The sequence below is a fragment of the Daucus carota genome, chromosome 4, assembly GCF_001625215.2.
Source record: "Daucus carota subsp. sativus chromosome 4, DH1 v3.0, whole genome shotgun sequence".
Classification (NCBI taxonomy): Eukaryota; Viridiplantae; Streptophyta; class Magnoliopsida; order Apiales; family Apiaceae; genus Daucus; species Daucus carota.
Window position 1 is genome coordinate 28628806 of NC_030384.2, and position 14652 is coordinate 28643457.

Below are 14652 nucleotides of genomic sequence, written 5' to 3' on the forward strand. Positions count from 1 at the left end.
TTTTTCTTTTTGCATTCGCAAAGGTTCGATTCGACATTGTTTCAACATGTGGGTTCTCTCTCAGGTATCGAATCATATCACTAGACAATCTCTTCATCAAAGGTCTTGTGCAAATGTGTGTGCCATCTTGGAATTACAAGTACAAATCGGTCGATACAAGTTTCAAAAAGACAATCTTACTCAACTACGTTCAAATTATCTAAAAGACATTACATATATATACTTTTCGAAAACATGCTAACACCAACTACTACTAAAGTTCAAGTGAGGGAAAGACAACTTAGCTAAAACATCTCTATTTTTGGATTTTTCTAATTTTTCATTTTTTAGGGTTTTCATTTTTTTAGGAATTACACTAAAGCCCTCCCCATACCTAAATCATGCATTGTCCTCAATGTATGCAAAAGAGAGAATTAAAATGAGAGAGTAAAGAGGAAAAATACCTGAATAGGAGATGAAGGGGATTTTTATTAACTACTGAAGCAAATTACATGATCAAGGGTCGATGAGGTGGATGACCTCTTCCTCCGAATCAATAGGCAATTCTAAAAATGGTTTAAGACGTTGACCATTAACTTTGAAAACATTACCATTTTTAGGATCCTGAATTTCAACAGCACCGTGAGGAAACACAACTTGAACAATGTAAGGACCGTCCCATCTAGAACGCAACTTACCGGGAAACAAATGAAGCCTAGAGTTGTAGAGAAGAACTTTTTGGCCGGGAGAAAAGGATTTTCTCAAAATGGTTTTATCATGGAAGGCCTTGGTTTTCTCTTTGTAAATTTTAGCATTTTCGTAGGCATCATTCCTAAGTTCGTCCAACTCGGTCAATTGTAACTTCCGATGACTACCGGCGGTGGGTAAGTCGAAGTTCAATTCTCTAATGGCCCACATGGCCCTATGCTCTAACTCAACCGGCAAATGGCAAGCTTTACCATACACGAGTCTATAAGGAGACATTCCTAAGACGGTCTTAAAGGCGGTCCGATAGGCCCATAAGGCGTCTATCAACTTGGTGGACCAATCCTTCCTATTTGAGTTGACCGTCTTTTCTAAGATTTGCTTAATTTGCCGGTTTGAGACCTCTACTTGGCCACTAGTTTGAGGATGATAAGGGGTAGCAAGCCTATGAGTGATGGAGTACTTCTTAAGAAGAGACTCGAATTGACGGTTCTTGAAATGTGTCCCTTGGTCACTAATGATAGCCCTAGGTGTACCAAATCGAGAAAAGATATTCTCTTTAAGAAAGCGAAGGACAACTTTGTTGTCATTAGACCGGGTCGGAATGGCTTCTACCCACTTAGAAACGTAATCAACCGCGAGAAGGATGTAAAGGTGGCCAAACGAACTAGGAAATGGGCCCATGAAATCTATGCCCCACACATCAAAAAGTTCTATAATAAGGATTGGGCTCATAGGCATCATGTTCCTCCTAGTGATTCTTCCTAGATGTTGGCACCTACTACATGCGGAACAATACTCGGCGGCATCCTTAAACAAACTAGGCCAATAAAAACCGCATTGGAGGATTTTAGCGGCGGTCTTTTTCGCACTAAAATGACCTCCACATGCTTGATCATGACAAAACGAGAGGATGCTATGAAACTCACTATTTGGGACACACCTCCTAATGATTTGATCGGGACAATGTTTAAAGAGATACGGGTCGTCCCAAAAGAAATGTTTCACTTGAGAAAAGAACTTGGCTTTATCATTCTTGGACCATGTCGAGGGAATGTCACCGGTTGCTAAGTAATTGACTATGTCGGCGAACCAAGGGAGAGTGGAAATTGAGAGAAGGTGTTCGTCGGGAAATGACTCGCTTAAGGGCAAGTCGTTAGTGGATTCAACCACTAATCGAGAGAGATGATCGGCGACGACATTCTCACAACCTTTCTTATCCCTAATCTCTAAGTCAAACTCTTGGAGCAACAACACCCATCTAATCAAGCGGGCTTTTGAATCTTTTTTAGAGAAAAGATACTTAAGAGCGGCATGGTCGGTGTAAACAATGATTTTGGACCCGATAAGATAAGAACGAAACTTTTCTAAGGCAAAGACTACGGCTAGAAGTTCCTTCTCGGTGGTAGAGTAATTGAGTTGGGCATCATTTAAGGTCTTACTAGCGTAGTAAATGACATGAGGCCTCTTATCTATTCGTTGTCCTAAAACCGCTCCTATGGCATAATCGGATGCGTCACACATAAGCTCAAAAGGTTGACTCCAATCGGGAGACTTCATGATCGGGGCCGAAGTCAATTCTCTCTTAAGGTCTTCGAAGGCATGAACACACTCACTTGTGAATTCGAATTTGACATCCTTAGCTAGAAGGTTGGTCAAAGGTCGAGCCTTTTTGCTAAAATCTTGGATGAATCTACGATAAAATCCCGCATGTCCAAGGAAAGAGCGAATTTCCTTAACGGACTTGGGAGGTGGGAGATTAGCTATTAGGTCGACCTTAGCCTTGTCTACTTCGATCCCTTTTTCAGAAATTTTGTGTCCTAAAACGATTCCCTCTTTAACCATGAAATGACATTTCTCCCAATTTAACACTAAATCCGTTTCCTCACATCTTTTCAACACTCGATCTAGATTGTTAAGGCATTGGTGAAAAGACGGGCCAAAGATGGAAAAGTCATCTATGAAGACTTCTAGAAAGTCACCTATCATTTCCGAGAAGATGCTAGTCATGCACCTTTGGAACGTGGACGGGCCCGTGGTTAGGCCGAAAGCTAGACGTCTATAAGCGAAAGTTCCAAAAGGGCAAGTGAAGGTGGTCTTTTCTTGGTCCTCGGGTGCGATTGGGATTTGAAAATATCCCGAGTAACCATCTAAGAAACAATAAAACGCATGACCCGCTAACCTCTCTAGCATTTGATCGATGAAAGGCAAAGGAAAATGATCTTTCCTAGTGACGGCATTGAGCTTCCTAAAGTCTATACACATTCTCCAACCGGATTGGACACGTGTGGGAACTTGCTCATTGTTCTCATTCGTCACTAAAGTGATGCCCGACTTCTTAGGCACTACATGGACGGGACTCACCCACTTGCTATCGGAAATGGGATAAATGATCCCATTGTCTAAGCACTTAAGAATCTCTTTCTTAACTACCTCCATCATGGGAGGATTCAACCTCCTTTGAGGTTCTCTCACGGGCTTTGCATCTTCTACCAAATGAATCCTATGTTGGACAATCGTCGGGCTAATTCCTTTAATGTCCGAGATGCTCCACCCTATCGCTCCCTTATGCTTTCTAAGGATTCCTAAAAGTTCTTCTTCTTGTGACAAAGTCAAATTAGAGGCAATGATAACGGGATATGACTCGTTAGGGCCTAGAAAAGCATACTTGAGAGTGTCGGGAAGAGGTTTGAGTTCTATTTCCGGCGGTTGTGACTCAACGGTTTTCTTAGGTAAAGGCAAATGCTCGGGTTCAACATCACGCTCTTGACTTGTTGTCGGAATGGTGGATTCTAACATTTGGTTGACCTCATGTGTGTAGTCGGAAACATCCCAATCCTCTCCAAAATGTTTTAAGCAAAATTCAAGGGCATCTTTAGGATTCATGAGATCTTGATCAACTATTTCATCAATTAGATTAACGTCCATGGGTTGATCATAGAAATCATCGGATTGTTTCCCTACATGAAAGATGTTGAGGTCGATTGTCATGTTGCCAAATGTTAGCTTCATTAAGCCATTCCTACAATTAATCAACGCGTTGGATGTAGCTAAAAAGGGTCGTCCTAGGATGATGGGAATTTGATTCTTTGGGTTCCTAACCGGTTCGGTCTCTAGGACGACGAAATCTACGGGAAACACAAAATCACCTACTTTAATTAGCACATCTTCGATCATTCCCTTAGGAATTTTCACGGATCGATCGGCTAATTGAAGCGTGACATTGGTTTGGCGGAGCTCCCCTAAACCTAAAGCTTGGTAGACAGAATATGGAAGGAGATTAACACTAGCCCCTAAATCAAGTAACGCCTTATCCACAAAAGTTTCTCCTATGACACATGAAATTGTAGGACAACCGGGGTCCTTGTATTTCACGGGAATTTGGTTTGAGAGAATCGAACTAATGTGAGACGTAAGGAAAGCTTTCTTAGGGACATGGTTGGTTCTCTTATGGGTACATAACTCCTTAAGACACTTAGCATATGAAGGAATTTGTTGAATTGCATCTAAAAGGGGTATGTTGACCTTGACTTGTTTAAACACTTCCAAAATCTTCTCCATTTGAGCCGATTGCTTAGGTGAAATAAGTCTTTGTGGGTAAGGGACTCTTGGTTTGTAGACTACTTCACTTTGCAACTCGGGTTCCGGTTCCGGGTTTGGGTCACTCGACTCCTCACGGGCTTTTGAACACTCGGGTTTGTCATGATTAATGGTAGTAATGGGTGGACTTGGATTAGAAGTCGAATCTCCTTTGTTACCGAGGTTCTCACCAACTTGGGTATCAACTTGTTTACCCGACCTAAGAGAAATGACCGAATGCACATTATCCGGGGGTCTTTGATTAAATGGAAATTTTGGGTTCGGCTCCGGTTGACTAGGGAATTTGTTCTTTTCTCGTTCACACAACGTGCTCGCTAATTGACTCAATTGGGACTCTAACTTAGAGACGGCTTGCACATTAGAATGCAAAAGTTGCCTATCTTGAGTTAAAGTTTGCATGAAAGTTTGTTGGGATTGGGTCAGGTTAGTTTGCGATTTCACTAAGGCCTCGATGCTCTTTTCTAAGGAATTGAGTCTCTTATCCGAATCATTAAAACCGGTAGGATTCAACGGAGCTTGACTCGGGTTTTGATAATTCGGAAAAGCGTTAGGATTGGGCCTTTGAAAATTAGGTTGTGGAGTTTGAAAGTTTTGACCTTGGTTCCACGAGAAATTCGGGTGATTCTTCCACCCGGGGTTGTAGGTTGGTGCAAAAGGATCGTTTCTCGGCTTAGGTTGAAACATCGCGTTCACTTGCTCAAAATCATGAGATTGTTGGATCTCGGGATGGGAAGCATTATAGTTCGGGAACATAGGCAAAGATGAGGGGCCACTATGAGACTCCAAAGCTTCGAGTCTCTTAGTAAGGGTTGCTAATTTGGCATCGGTTGCCACATTGTTTCCTATCGAGTGCAAACCCCTAGAACTAGACGCCTCGATCGACTTTTTAGGTTCCCTAGTAGACTCCCATAACATTGTTTTCTCGGCTAAGTCCTCGAAAAATTCCCACCCTTGGTCCTCATCTTTTTCCATGAATTTGCCTTGGCACATAGATTCTAACAAAGCGGTTGTTTGACTATCTAAGGCCTCGTAAACAATCTTACAAAGTCTCCATTTCTCTATTCCATGGTGGGGGCATTGTGATAAAAGATTTTTGAAACGATCAAAGAATTTCCAAAATGACTCATTTTCCCTTTGATGGAATTGATTTATTTCATTTGTAATTCGAGTCGTTTTATGGTTTGGAAAATACTTTTTAAGAAACATTACCACAAACCCCTCCCAAGTGGAAATAGAATTGACGGGTAGACTATACAACCATTTTTTAGCATTTTCTTTTAAAGCAAAGTTGATTAGTCTAAGCCGAATGGAATCTTCGCTCAATTGTTGGAGTTTTTGCAAACCGCAAACCTCCTCAAATTCTTGGATAAAAAGATAGGGATCCTCACCTTCACTCCCTAAAAATTTAGGCAACATACTAATGTGATGTGCCTTAATCTCGAAGTTATTCCCATTAACGGGAGGAAGAGTGATACATGATGGTTGAGCAGAACGGGACGGGTAACAGCGGTCTTTAAGAGACAACGCCATGTTTACTATCGGTTCGCTAGCTTCTATGGGTTCGGAGTCCGAAGAGGACGAAGAAGGAATTTCGATGATCGGTCTAATTAATCTAGACGATTCGCTCCTAACCCAAGTAGTTCGCATAAACTAGATAGTAAACACGTAGCAAATAAGTGCGAAAAATAAAATAAACAAAAGAAAGGGTGTAAAAGTGAAAGAAAAACTTAATTCTAGGGTTCCCTAAAAAAAATGAGAACTAGACCTTGCTCCTAACGTTAAGGACCACCAAAAACTCGATAAATCCAAAATTATTCGGACCGGTCTGGCCAGTTTGGAGCAGGCATTGCCAAGAGGCCAATCTCCGCGCTTAGACACCAAACCTTAATCGGCCAGGTAAGCTTTCGCTTGTCCTAGACACCGAAAAGTCGGAATAATTAAAGATTACCTCGTCTTTTAGGTACCTTCCTAGTTGAGCGCGAAATCCTAGGGGCTAACGTCTAATTCAATTTTATTAAAAGGCTTGGGAAATGCAAAATGAAGTAATTAAATCGTTGTGGGCCAAGGAAAGAGTGATGAAATCCCTTCCCTTATCTTGTGAGTGGGTTTTGCCCTTAAGATTTATTTAAAATGATGCACCACACAACGAGATAATAAAGGCGATAAACAACTATGGATGCTTAGACTACGTGTTTTAATCTAAAGAAAAGAAATTAACGTACCTTTGGGTCCTCCAGCGATCACCACAATTTAAGGTACGAAAATTTAAAAACAAAAATTAAAATCTAAATGATGTGCTCCTAAGTGATTAAATGCATGATGCACAATTATGTAGTTCTAACTAATATTTTTGGATTTTAATTTTTTTATTTTTTTGTGATTTTCAATTTTCAGATTTGTTTGTGATTTTCTAAATAAAAACGAAAAATAAGAGTGGAGAGATACGGGATACCAAAGCAAGCTTCCAAATCCGAGCAAAATTTGTCCACTTTACTCCATAATTCCCGAATAATCCTCCTCGAAATAAAAACAAAAATAGTGAGAAACAAACTAATCCGAAAGATTAAAAATAAAGGTGCGAAAAATTAATTTTAATCCCCGGCAGCGGCGCCAAAAACTTGATGTGCTAAGAATATTACCTTTAAATATCGCAAGCGCACGATCACCGTTTTAATATTTATGATTCGTCCACAGAGATTAAAAATTAATTTTCGACACCTTTAAAATAAAATCTAGGCGAATTAGACAATTTGGTCTTGATTTTGATTTGACTAATTAAAGAAAAACGAATACTGATTACTAATAAAAACAAACGATTAAACCAAAAAAAAGTTAATAAACTAAATTAAACTCATAATTCAAGATTTATTAAAAATTGAGAAAATGGGTTTTCTAATTAAAACGAAACTAAAAGAAAACTCAACAGTGAATAATGGAACACTTATTATCCTGAAATCAACACCATGCAATACAGTAGCTTGCGACTAGTAATACAAAACAAGATAAAACAATAATACTCAGTACTAACAAAGACAAAAGCAGGCTCAGTAACATATCAAAATTAATGCCATAATGAAGAAACACAGCACCCGAAAGTTTAAAACAAGAGTTACCATGACATGTATCCTTAACCGAAAACGCAAACCCAGCCTAAAAAGTAGCAGAACACCACAGCAAACACTGACTTGTGGCGACTCAGGACTCTCGACTAAGCAAAACACAAGAAACAAAAACGCAGCAAGAAATTAAAAGAAACTCAGCCAAACAGCAAACGAACCCAGCCACACAGATTCAGACTAACTAAAACTCAGAAAAACAAACTCGACCCATACTCAAGATGCAGACTCAGAACTCGGCGGTGACTCGCTACAAAGAAAACAACTCAACTAAACAAGCTACTGACTCAAACCAACAACACGAACGAAACAAATCGGTGAACAATGACTCGGAAACAGCAAGCAAAAACGACTCGGGACAAGGGTTTTCGACTCAGCTACAGAACTAAACTCGGCACTAAACTATCGACTCGGAACTCGATCTACAGACTACACCAGACTTGCGACTCGGTACAAAACAAAAGAAAACCAAGAAACTCAGACTCGCCGGAACAGAGCAACAAACAAACTCGAACTCTACAATGAACATAAACCCAGCAAACAAATCTCAGCAGACTCAGACAAATCGCAGCAACCAACTCGAGCACAAACCACTCAGTACAACTCGTGGGCTCGGTGGCAACTCGGCAAGCAGAAACATAAAAACAGAGGAGATGAATTCGTTTTTGTAACCAAAAGGAGGTGAGACTTTAGTTAATACAAGAAAACAAAAAAGGATCTGGGTTTGATTTAATTAAAAACAGAGCAGGGGTTTAGGAAAGTGAAAACAGGGGAGAGGGTTTTGTTTTAACCGAAACAGAGTAATAGTAAACTGGGTTTGTTAAACGAGGGTTTTTAATAGCTAAATTTTTTAATTATTTTTATAATTACTAATTAGCAATTTAAGCAATAAAATCAAGAACAAGAAAATTTGGGGTTTTAGATCTAAACCCTAACACAAATTAATTTTGTGCTAGGATTTAATTTACTAATTTAAAAGATCGCAAATCTACACTAATCACAAGCTCAATGACTTCTTTTTTTCCCAAAAAGCAATTAAGCATATGGTGGTACTAAGAAGCAACATTTCACTTGGAGCAAGAAGATTAAGACAATACAAGATTAAGCTTAAAGAAGATTTGCATTAAAAATAAAAGTGTTTACAAATATGGTATGAAATTGAGAGAACAAAAGAAGATCTAGCACTATACTACCTACCAACTAGGAAAAGACTAGGTTAAAAAGATTATCCTTACAAGTAAAGGGGGTGGGGGTATTTATAGCTAGAAATGTAGGGTTTAGGGGTAGGGTGGCTAAATCTAATCCATCCATGTGTGAAGTGTGTTGGGTAAATCATAGCCATCCATGTGCCCCCTTGCTTGCCAACTCTCTTTGATTTTCTTCTTTTCTTTTCCCTTTTCTTCTTTTTCTTGCATTTTCTCTTCTTTCTTTATTTATCTACAATTTCCTGAAATAAAATAAATAAGCGATTAATACTACAAAAATAAACAAAAAATAGGCACTTAAATATGCAAAAATATGGACTAATCATTAGACAAATCAGAATCTAACTCTAACTCTTAAATACCTAACTACAATTGGAATCCAATTCTGAAATCTTCAACTCAAATCAGAATCCAATTCCAACTGGGTTAATACCCAAGAATCCTCTTCTAACTATGTGACCAAAACATATCTTATAATAATTGTCTAAACATACAATTATTATCCTTATATATTTTGGATCACCAAAATCCATGTTACCTTGTAATGGGCTGATACCTAACAATCCTCCCCTTCAGCCCAATACAATCAACAATCACGATGAAGACACCGGCGTCCATCCGCCAATGCCTCCCCTCGAACAAGAATCTCCGCTTCTCGTTCTTCCAAACTTTGAGTGTCACCAAATTTCACTTTAATGAACTCCCAACCACCGCTTTTTATCAAAACGGTATATCCATCTACAAAATCACGTGCATCAACCACGAGTGCTCTTCCATCCATGAGTCACCCGATCCTTGCTTTCACAATCCTCCGGCCTCTAGAAGAACCATCCAATCTTCTTCCATATTGAGTCCATCATGATTGATCCACGGTGCAAGTCAACCGACATACCGCACGTAACTTTGCCTATTCCTGCTAACAAAATTCACCATACTCTGCATTCTCGATTGAATCCCGAATTTATCCTCAACCCCATCAATCACGATCCTGACCTCGGCTCTTGATACCACTTGTTAGGAAAAAACACGAGATTCAACTTCTAACGCAAAGCACACACAACAATATATTTGACGCGGAAAATCCACGTCCCAACTTGTATTATTAATCAAAACCGTTATCAATAATACAATCAAACCAAACTTGGATACTCAAGTCTACTACTCAAGTATCCGCCCGCAAGCGATACCTAAGTCTACATCTTGAGCACACCTATCAAACACAATATAACTATGTATATATAGCCATCTCAAACTTAGACAAATCAGAATCTAACTCTAACTCTTAAATACCTAACTACAATTGGAATCCAATTCTGAAATCTTCAACTCAAATCAGAATCCAATTCCAACTGGGTTAATACCCAAGAATCCTCTTCTAACTATGTGACCAAAACATATCTTATAATAATTGTCTAAACATACAATTATTATCCTTATATATTTTGGATCACCAAAATCCATGTTACCTTGTAATGGGCTGATACCTAACACAATGTGCAGATGCTTTGCAATTAGTATTGGCGACAAGTTACAGTGTAAGCCAAAGGCAAGTATTGTTAATATATGTGAGAAGGGAAATGCCTTCACTAGAGAGTATGGTTGTAGCTGTTGTATTTTGGGTTTTATTTATTTGATCATGGTAATTGGGTAGTTTGAGTGTGAAGTGGATATGAGCTATGCATGATTTCTTAGTCTATCTAAACTCCTCTAAATGATGATAACTTGTATAAGCTATAGACTATTGTCTATGTGAAGCTTTTTGTCATAGTTACTCTGATAGGGAATATATTTCAACTGCACTGTATTATAATCTTGATGGAGAACAAGGGTGATAGGATTCAACCTTCCATGTCAGAACTTTGTGCTGTTAATCTTTAGCTAATCATCTTTTTCTTCTGATAGGACACTTTAGTTATTGTCATCATCGCTCTTTTTCGACCAGCTCACTGTCATTGCATAACTGAATCTATATCCTTGAACTTGTTTATCATGTTCTGTTAGAAGCCTTATATTGTATATAGAGTTTCTTGAAGTGCTTTAGCGGTTAAAAAATTCTTATATCTTTCCATGTAACTCCTTCAGAATGCTAGCATGACTCTACATGATGAAGAAATCATCTGGCCAAGGAATTAATTTCCTGTGAAGCACTATATAGTCATAGTTACACTGATAGATGTCATGCTCTTTTATGGAGTGATAAGACATGTTGTTATTGATCATGACATTATGTGATTCTCTTTCTATCACATATCACTTCAAGTAAGTAAAACATCGGATTGCTTGCCTGAATTGTGCACTGTAGCTACTAGATTATGTAGGATTGTCATCATCTTTCTATATCTTTTTTCCTTCAGCCCACTGCCACTGTGCAAATTCTTTTATATCCTTGAACTTGTCCATCATGTTCGTTTAGCCTATATGGTTGTATCTGTATCAGTTTTTGCTATTGCATCATACGATAGGTACAGTTTTCAGCTTTCCATATAACTCCTTCAGATAGTCAGGATGACTCTACATGAAGAAGATACTAATTGGCTATGGCATTTTATTTCCGATGAAGCCATTTATAGTCATAGTTACACTGATAGATGTCATCCATCTTTCCTTTCAGATTGTTTTACCTCTCTTTTAAGAAGTGCAACAATGTGTTATTATTTATGTGCCTCTTGTTTTTTCATATATTACCACAAGTACTGCAAGGCCTATATTTTCAATCCTAGAACTTGTCCATTATCCTTGAATTAGACATCCTGTAGTTGTCTTGGTTGTAGCAAGTGCATAATAGGTATTTTTTGTTTTTGTTCAATGCTACTCCTTCAAAATGTCAGAATGACCCTAAATGAAGAAGGTAATAACTGGCTATGGTAGTTTACCTCCTGTGAAGCCACATATTTTCATAGTTACACCGATAGTGGTCATGCTTCTTTCCTTTCAGTCAATTCTTTATCCATGTAAAGGCAGTGGTGGAACCAGAGGGGGGATAGGGGATGCTAGAGCCCCCCCTATCCTCGAAAAAACAGTGTATATTTTTTTCTAGCCCCCGCTGAATTAGTGATGTCAATATAATTTTTTTTAGTCCCACTGAATTATCAATGTGAGGGACTAATTTTGTAAAAAAAATATTAAAAGGCTTGTTGCTAATCACATGCTTTTGTTTCACAAATAATTAAGCTCCATTTACAGTAGGGATTATAATTTGTTAATTCTTGAAAAAAATTTCATTTTGTTCAATCAGAACTACCATGGCTGTTGTATTTCCTTTAGTTTTATCAAGAGCATCATCCGTACAATTTTCAGCTTTCCAGATAGCTTCTTCGGAATGGCAGGAGGACTCTACATGAAGAAAGTACAAACTGAGGATTGAATTTTAATTTTTGTGATGCCACATATTGTCATAGTTACACCGATGGATGTCGTGCTTTTCTCTTTTTAGTTAATTTTTGTTGAAAGAAGTGTTTCTGATCATGTGCCTTCTTTTTAACACAAATATCTTCAAGTATGGTAATGACTTTAGCTTCTATATCCTTGAACATGTGCATTATGTTTAGTTATAAACCCCATTGTTGCGTCTCTTTTTTCAAGAGCATCATAGGTACAAATTTTAGCTTTCCATACATTTCCTTTGGAATGTCAGAATGGCTCTGCTCGTAGAAGACACTAATTGCCTATGGAATTTTAATTTTTGTAAAGGCACATGTGGTCATAGTTGCACTCATAGTTTTCATGCTTCTTTGCTGTTGGTCTATTCTTCCTCCCTCTTAAGTATTGAAAGTTCTTTTTTTAACACGTGCCTTGTTTTCACCCAAAATACCTCGAGTACAGTAGCATCAGTTTCGAATGCCAGAACTGTCCACTGTTACTTGTTATATCTGTCTTCTCATAGAAGAATTTAGTGGTTTTCATCATTATTCTCTGTTTTCTACTGGCTCCACGCTATTGAACAGGTGATTTCATATTCTTGACCTTTGATATTCATGATATTTGTATCCAGTAACTTGTCACTATAAATTTCTCTAAATTGATGTCTGTCTTATTTAACAAATAAACAATTGCTTCTATGGTGCTACCTGTTAAAAGTAACATGAGTTTGAATCTGGCTGACTTTTTTGTTGAAGTTTATCTTATAGAGCTTATACTTGTTATCTCCTGATATAACATACTCTACTTGTTATATTTGAGTTGGATATCTGGCACAGTTGAGTGCTTGCGCCGCTTATCAAAAAAAAAAAGTTGATTGCTTGCACCATAGTTGCTGAAATTAGTAGAGGCGGCTGGACGTGCTAGTCAATTTCTTGAATTACACACTAGGCATGCATTCAGTAAGTAACTTCACAGCATCTTGCCACCAGAATTTATGGTAATATGTAGGTGCTCTGATAACTACAGTCAAACATTGAGTGGTTGCTACCTTCATTACTTGCTAGGTAATTTTGGTTTCATTCTGTTAATATTTGGGTGCAGACACAATGTGTGCATATTTTGTGGATTTCTGATGCTTACTGTGACCTGGGAAGTAATTCTATGCATTATTTATAATATTTTGGATTGCTTGCTTAATTTTGAGTTGCTGTTCCATTTTTTTCATACCTGATGATCTGCTAATGCTACTAGTATATGTAGTTAAATCCATTATTAGATTAAAAGTTTTCTTTATTTCTCTCCAATTTCTTGTGATCATTCTTTTTGCTGTGGCAGAACAAGGATGTGTCTGAAGCGGTTCAAAGGGTTGCCTCTGCCTATGACTGTAAATTGTTGAAGGAGTTCTAAGTCATCAGCTCAAAGAGTTTGTGATTGACGGGAACAAAGTTCTCTACAATGTCTCAAGCCCTGATACAAGAGTTGATGCTGATGAGTTTGAGGAGAATGAGGTTTTAAGCTATTGATATTGTCACCAGCACAGGAGAAGGGAAGGTAAGATTTATCATTCAATACCTTCTCTGATATACACCACTTTGATTATAATACAATAATCTTCGCCTTTTGAATGATGTAGGAAGTAATTGTTATGCTTAATAGCCATCTAATAATTCATACCCTTCTGTATGATTGAACATTACAGCACAAGTTGTTGGATGAAAAGCAGACAATTGTTTATAAGAGAGCCGTGGACAAGAATTATCACATGAAAATAAAGCATCAAGGTTCATATTTAGTGAGATAAGTCAAACGTTTCCAATTATGCCATTCACAACAAGGTTTGTCAATCTTTCAAATCTTATGGTGCAAGTCGTAACATGTTTTTTCAGACCTCATCATTATCACCTACGAGTCTTAAGATTTTATTTGGCAGGGCTTCAGAAGAGAAAAGAGGTTGCCTTGGATTAATGAAAATGTGTGAATCATATGATCTTTTCAACCATATTCCAATCTTTATGAGAAACCTGGTAATATATTATTGCAAGACTATTACACAGAATTTTTGTTGGATGTACCCATAAAGGTAACTCAATTTATCTTTCTTTTTTTCGCACTGATGGAATTTTTTGTTTCTGGTTTTCAGGTGATTATGTTGCCCATATTGAGTGTACTGGTTTGCTAATGCCAAATGGATCGGACCGGATCACTTCTCACCCTTTACAGGAGTTGGAACTTCTAGAGCCGTAATGGCAGTGCACAGCAAGAATGGAGACAAATTAATTCTTTCAAGTCTTCTCCTCACTGTACCTTTCCCAGCTGGTAATGAAATGATGAATCTCAACTGTACCAGATAACCTAGTTGGTCTTCGTACATAAAGTAACAGGAAACCGATTGTTATGTTGGGCAAAGTTATATCTTCGTCTGTTGGCTTTTATTTTTTTTGGTTTTCCATTTGGTTGGAAAATTGTAATGAAAAATTGTGAATGAACATAGCAGGATTAATAAATAAAAAATAGAGAATTAAAACACATGAACCGATGAAATTGGGAAGAGTGATGAAAGGAGAGGATGAAATGGAACAAGAAATGAGAGGTAGGAATTAGCCACCGTAAAAGATGAATTCTATGTACTCAAAAATAATTTTTTTATCACACGGTGTTACCTCAACTCCCTTAAAGGCACAGCTCTC

The 14652-nt window shown here is 38.0% G+C and overlaps 1 pseudogene; it reads left to right on the forward strand.

Annotated features, from left to right (window-relative positions):
* Positions 1-12915: 12915 nt before the first annotated feature.
* LOC108217146 (ERBB-3 BINDING PROTEIN 1-like) lies at positions 12916-14576 on the forward strand (annotated as a pseudogene).
* Positions 14577-14652: the final 76 nt, after the last annotated feature.